Below are 6,523 nucleotides of genomic sequence, written 5' to 3'. Positions count from 1 at the left end.
GCTAATTTTTTTGGGTGAGGTCCTGAGTTGTAGCAAATGATATCAAAACAAATTCGGTTCATAGCCTATGTGGATTAGGGGACACTGCCGTAAGGATTGATGGAGACTGACTATGGGCTGATCATAGTGCTTATGATTAGATTTGAATGAATTTGAACCCTTAATCCGACGAGGACGTCAGGACTTGAATGAGGGGAGTATGTGAGGACCTGTGCGGGCATATGTTTAGTCTTACGTCGGTCATTTGCTGAGGAGATCTTGGATACTTATTCAAGACTTGGCTAGTCTTTGTTGGTGAGGCCCTGGGTTGTGACATTAATAATGTGCCGTTATCATTAGAAGCACTTGTGGTCATTCCACTCTTGCTGTAAACATCTCTCTTTATTCTTCCTTGAGACATGCTGAGATGTTTACTGTTGTATCTGCTAATTTAAACAGTTAATGGACAAAAATTCCAGATACCCAAGGCGAAATAAAGTATAGTGGACTCTCACAAGTAAGTCTTGTGTTCAACTTTTGTATGACCAATGGAAATGGAAAAGAGATGCAGATAGCTGTTTTATTTCTGCTATATTGAGTTAGGGCTTTAATTACTGAGCGTATGTGGTTAGCGTCTGATATAGATGTTGCAAATATTTAAGAAAAAAAATGAAAGGTTCTGTTTTTTTGCCATGGAATCTGCTTGGTATGCCTTATTGGAGTGGTATTCCTCATGGACTAAAATCTAGTGCCGCTTGGGCAATTCTCAAGGACAAAGCCTAGGGTCCATCCACTTGCTAGCTGGTAGATGCTGAGAAGCTGCAGGATTTTTAGGCTGCATTTGGCTTCAGTATCCCTTGTTTTTTTAAAAAAATAAAATTTAAATATATATATATTTTTTAGATTGCTAACAACAGAAAATACATTTTGTTGACTTTGTTTTTTAAAAAATGAGGGTAGGCGACATGGCTGGGGACAAAGGAGAGGGATGGGGGTGAGGTCAGCAATGTAGCTAGGGATAAGGGAAAGGGAGAGCTTAGCATCGGGAGGAAAAACGATCGAGGGAGCGGCAGAGAAAGAGGGAGATGAAGGGGGATGGGGCCAACGGCATGGCCAAGGAAAAGCAATAGCTCGGCGTCGAGTGGAGAAGTAGCTAGCAAGGATTGAAGATTGATGCAGTCGTGTAGGAGTGATATGGCCAAGGGCAAGGTCGGGCAGTTAAAGAAGGGTCGGGAGGAGAGGGGTGAGAATTCACTTTTAAAAGAAGTGGAAGTTAAAATTTTTCACCTATACTTTTTTTAGAATTCACGAAAGTTGTTTAAAAGAAAAAATAGAAATAAGGTAACCAAATATATTTTCTGCATCAGATTCTGTCATTTTATCTTCCTTTTGAAAATTTACCTATGAAGGGACTTGTGATGGCAGTTGTGATGTCTAATTATGCATCCAGCACAAATAGTTTGGTGGATAGAAATTACTTAGATATACCAACATACATAATAATGTTTTAATTCTATTATACCCCAAAAAGGGAGTAGATGCAAAAAAAAAGACATACTTGATTTAACAAAGGAAATAATGGATGTGATATTTGGGGGCAGTTAGGGATGGTGTTATTGGAGCATCTAGCAAGGCACTTGGTTGAGCAATAGATTCTTAGATATGTGAAGAAGACCTAGCACCCTTCTTTTCTTTTTCTACACCATAAAAGTAGACTCCATCAAGAACAAGCTATTTAAACATTTAAAAAAAATATTCAAAAATTAATTACTAACAAGCAACAAGATGCTAAAATGAATTGTTATTTACTTATTTGTTCTTGGGGTGAACTTTTCTTTATGCTTCTCAAAATGGCCTTTAATTCTATCATCTGAAACTACTTTGGACCTCACGTATGGGGGATTTAATAATGGAGCCTCATCATCCTCACCGCTGCCAATGTCATCTTCTTTAACTATTTTTTTAGTTCCTATATAAGAATGTACATCTACACTCAACCTTTTGAGGAAACTACTTCTAAGTTTTTTTTGCTCTCACCTCAGGAGAATCCCAAAGAATTCTCCTTGATTCCTCGTGCCCTTGGCTCAACAATACAAGGTTACAAGAATATCTCATTGGACAATTGCAATAAATCGGTTCCGCCTTAGTGGTGGACTACTGCTGTGATGGCTCATCTTGCTTCAATTTATACATCCTTTTTCTAGCATCTTTCATCTACCATTTTCGTTTATAACTTTCTAGAATTCTATGTGCATTTTTTTGTTTAACACTTTTAAAGCATGTGAGCAAAGTATCACATGGAATTTTATGGCATGATGCTGCACCACAACACTCAAGAAACTCCTCAAATAACTTATATATTTTATGTGTATAAACTTTGGATATATTCTTCGAAATCTCGCTATGTTTGATTGCTCGTGTAGAGGCACTTTGAGCACAACGAAAATCCTCTTCATATTCATTTCTACACTAACCTTTAACTAACTTTTCGAAGGCAAGTACAAACTTTGTGAGAAATATTGATTTATCAGCTATGCCATTTAAGACATTAACAGTACTCTCACTCCTTTGAGATGATTTAATGCCATCATTGAAAGTATCTTCGTTAAGAGCCTTGTGTCACCTTTGACGAAGCTTATATAGACTATTAAGCCACTTGTGATCTTAGGAATTATACTCAGAAAACATCCTAGCCTATGTTTCTTCAAATTCCACTTATGATTAACATCTCTGCAAATATTTGTTAAACAACTATCGGAAAGGGTGACCAAAATGAAAGCTACCCAAATGAGACCACATTCTCATAGATATTCTATAAATAAAGGTGATGGTGTGTATTTGGAAACACATCTTCAATTGCTTTTCGTAAAAAAAAGCTAATCACAATTATGATCTCTTGTATTGTTTCTTTTCCAGTTACATCAAAAGCTCAGAGAGTCATTTAAAGCATTGCCCGATCGATCACCCATTGACTCTAAGAATGTCTTAAACAACTATATGAAGGATGTTGTTATCTCATCTAACAAGAAAGCACACCCAAACATGATATTTTGCTAATGGTGGTTAACCCCCATAAATGGTGCACAAATTAAGTTACATCTGTTTATGTGATAAGTAGTTTCGAAATCCATTACATCTGAAAACAATCATCGTCGATTCTAAATCTCCCATCCCTCCAAAAAAACGTTTGTCATTCTACCCTTTCGATCAATTTGCACATCCCAATAAAACATGCCCTCTTGATTTGTCATATGCTTGAAATGGCTTACTAGACTTTGAGAGTCTCCAGTTTCAAGTAGCATCATTTTCTAAATATCAACATAATTATAACAATCACATTTTATAAATCCCACATTTTCAATTTTACCCCCTTCTTCAACCATATAAGATAAGGCATTAATTGCTCGAAATTCTAGATCCACCATTGAATCCATTACTTCTCAGAAGTTAATGAGAAGTAAAGACCGTTCAGACCTCAACAAATGCCTTTCCTCCAGTTTAGCCAGGTGATGATTGTGTTTAGAAAGTAATCTAGTTATCTTCCATTACCCTAGCTCATCAACTATAAAATGAACCATTGCTTTGCAATTAGTTCTAGTATCAGGCCAAGTGTATTTGTCTTATTAGGTAAGTATCATCCTTCAATCCTTCCTTTAGTAACAATAGTCCTTTTGTATAATTTTGTTTATCTTGGTGAAGCAATATTACTTCTCCCTTCTAACACTAAAATCAAAGTGATGAGCATAATCACAATATAATTTTTAGGCCTCCTCTTCACTATGCTCAACCTACCATAACAAGGCTTCACTTGCCATGCACCTTATGCTTTAAAACAACAGTAAAAATATTCACATTTTCATCCATCTCATGGACAGATGTAGCTTCCACTTCTCCCTTACTATCAATATAAACGGCACCTCCATCATTGGCAAGAAAAATAGCATCTCCAACCCATTGTGGAGTACAACAAGAGCTCTCTATCACTGTAGTGTTAATCATAAATATTATAGCTCAGTTTTCAGAAAGAAAATATTAAATTACAAGTTGAAAATACATCAGTTATATAGGAAAAAGCAGAAGTAGGGCAGATAATTGCAGAGAAGAAATAGGAAAAAGCAAAATTAGGATCTAGCCACATAAAAAGATAGAGAAAAAATATCCCTGAAATATTATTTGAATAGATGAGATTATACCAATTCCAAAAGAATTTTTTTTAGAAAAAGCACATTGCATTCATAATCAAGGTTTACAACATGGCAAAGTATCTTCTCACGAGTAAATAAATTTCTACCCATAAAGATCTGCCATTTGGCTATGGAAAAAATCATGAATAATTCAAGGATAAAGATTCAGGAAATATTTTCACTATATCTGTGTTTTAGTTGAAAAAAATAGTAATTAGTCTAGTGGAAGGAAAAACAGTTCGGATTCATTATTCATGGTGTTGTAACAAAGATTCCAAATTCCTTTTGTCTAGTTTAGCAACACTAGTTGAGGTCTGTCCTTCAAGGAATTGAGGTTTGAGTGTTTTATTGACGTATATTTGGGATTTCAAATTTCTATGGCCATGGGAGCCAATGGATCTGAAGGTATGGGCTAGAGATGGGCTTGACAACAGGAAGTCTGGAACTGGTAGGTAATCAAAGGGACAACTAAGGTCGAGATGGAGGTGAGAGACAAAATCAAGAAGCAAAGGAGCATGTACCAAAAAAGAAGCAGCAAAGGAACAAAGAAAACCAATCAAGATGGAATGCCTATATTGATGGGACTCTCCCATACCTCTATCAGTTTTTGAACAATAGGAAAGGACCATTCATCAACAATTCTAATGTCTGCTCTTATTTTAACCAGTACCTACAGATGGGGCTTAAAGAGATCGAGCTAGCAAATTTGTAGAGAACGATTGCTTGGTAAGGAGTCAACAAATGTTGCGAGGCGGCGATGGGGGCCGAGCCAAAGGTCAGTGGTGGTGTCTAGGTCCAAGGAGGGAGGAGGTCGGTCTTATGGAGCTAAGGTCCGGTGGTGGGCTAGGAAGAGGCGATGACTAGGTTTAGGGTTTCTCAGCCTCTCCTTTTTTTTTAGCTGAAAAATATTGTTTCCTATTGATCACACATGGCATTCATGTGACAATCAACCATGGTTAACCAAAGATGGGTTTAAAAATTGTTGGAGCTTTTTTTATTCCGAATGGATGATGTGGCAAGTTATCATTGGATGGCCTATAATCCTAACAGGCAAACTTTTTCTACCTAATAATTTCTCATTAGGATGGATGCCAAATGCAAAATTATGCCAGCCCTTTAAACCATCTTGTGCCCATATCTAAAAAATCCAATAAACATGGATGGCTGCGGACCAAAAAACAAGCTATTCACCCATGCATATAATAGCATTACTATATAGACATATATTTTTGCATCTACTTGATGTATATTTTAAAGATCATAAAAATATATGATTTTAGATTTTTAGATATTTTTAATGAAATGGATCATACTTGATAGTATAGAACTTCATTTCAATACATTTAAGTGTACCTTTCTATTCCGGTAGGATCATAGACCTTTCTAGAAGGTCTATTTCGGTCTTCTTTCTCACCTGATCAGTGCTGGAGTTTGGATAGTTGTCCCAATCCCCGTGAGACCTTCTAGTTCTTGCACGACTCGGAGGGAGAGATACCCAGCTTGTAGGGAAAGGACGAGAGTAGATTAAACTATAACAAACCAAAAGATCAAAGGAACGTGGTGAACCATGCCAAATCGAGCCTGAAGAACCGTAGTATCGTGCTAAGCCTATCAAGCCAAGGTTGAGTGAAGGAATACAAGCATTTAGCCAAGGGGGCATCAGAAATAAACTTTTCTAAATAGCTACCCGCCGAAAGGAATACATACAAGCATTGAACCGTAAAGTGGTTCGACTGACGAAAGATAAGAGACATTTATCTGTATTGTCAGAACAGATCAGCGGAGGCATACCGTGCTATCAGGGGCGACAGGAAGGCAAGATAGCCACCAACACCATCCAGCCGAGCCCCAATTTATGCCATGGGTGAATGGTTGATTTGTGGTTGAACTTTGGACACAAGACCCAGGACACCGAATGGGTGGCCCAACTGGATTTCCGATGGATTCGTGGTAGCCACGAATCCAACACACCAGCTTCGCTGTCCGAGCTTGGTCCGAATTGTCGCAATCGCATGCTTGGAAGGCCACCAGGCCACAATCTCAAGTTGACGCACAAATTGATACGAAATGCAAATGATTGCGACGGCATCATCCGCGTACTTGTTCTCACGCAGTGGTCATCGTCGTAATCCCCCACGCGGGTGACGCCATCAGATGGATTCGGAGCATTGAAGCGGCACACGATGCTGAAGACAGGCCAAATCTCTTTCAAAAGCCTGCACTCATGAGTGGGGGCTCTCATGGACCATTTCACACCTACCTCTTTTGAGGCTTTGAAGAGCCATAAATCAAAAATAACCAACTCCTTCTACTTTTCTTACTAAATTAATAACCTCTTCTTGAAGACTTTATTCATGCTC

The 6,523-nt window shown here is 37.9% G+C and overlaps 2 long non-coding RNA genes across 2 annotated transcripts; one reads left to right on the top strand and one right to left on the bottom strand.

The window, feature by feature from the left end:
* Positions 1-877: 877 nt before the first annotated feature.
* LOC120111857 lies at positions 878-5,330 on the top strand. Its single transcript, XR_005513259.1, has 2 exons — positions 878-2,844; positions 2,927-5,330. It is a non-coding gene; the product is annotated as an uncharacterized LOC120111857 (long non-coding RNA).
* LOC113463409 lies at positions 2,010-5,999 on the bottom strand. The gene is made up of 2 exons (XR_003387575.2): positions 5,517-5,999; positions 2,010-3,962 (listed from the first exon to the last, which is right to left on the bottom strand). It is a non-coding gene; the product is annotated as an uncharacterized LOC113463409 (long non-coding RNA).
* Between the last annotated feature and the right edge of the window lie 524 nt (positions 6,000-6,523).

Source organism: Phoenix dactylifera, chromosome 9, assembly GCF_009389715.1.
Source record: "Phoenix dactylifera cultivar Barhee BC4 chromosome 9, palm_55x_up_171113_PBpolish2nd_filt_p, whole genome shotgun sequence".
In the NCBI taxonomy this organism is placed as follows: domain Eukaryota; kingdom Viridiplantae; phylum Streptophyta; class Magnoliopsida; order Arecales; family Arecaceae; genus Phoenix; species Phoenix dactylifera.
Note: the sequence above shows the minus strand (reverse complement) of the source record. Positions and strands in the feature narration are given on the sequence as shown.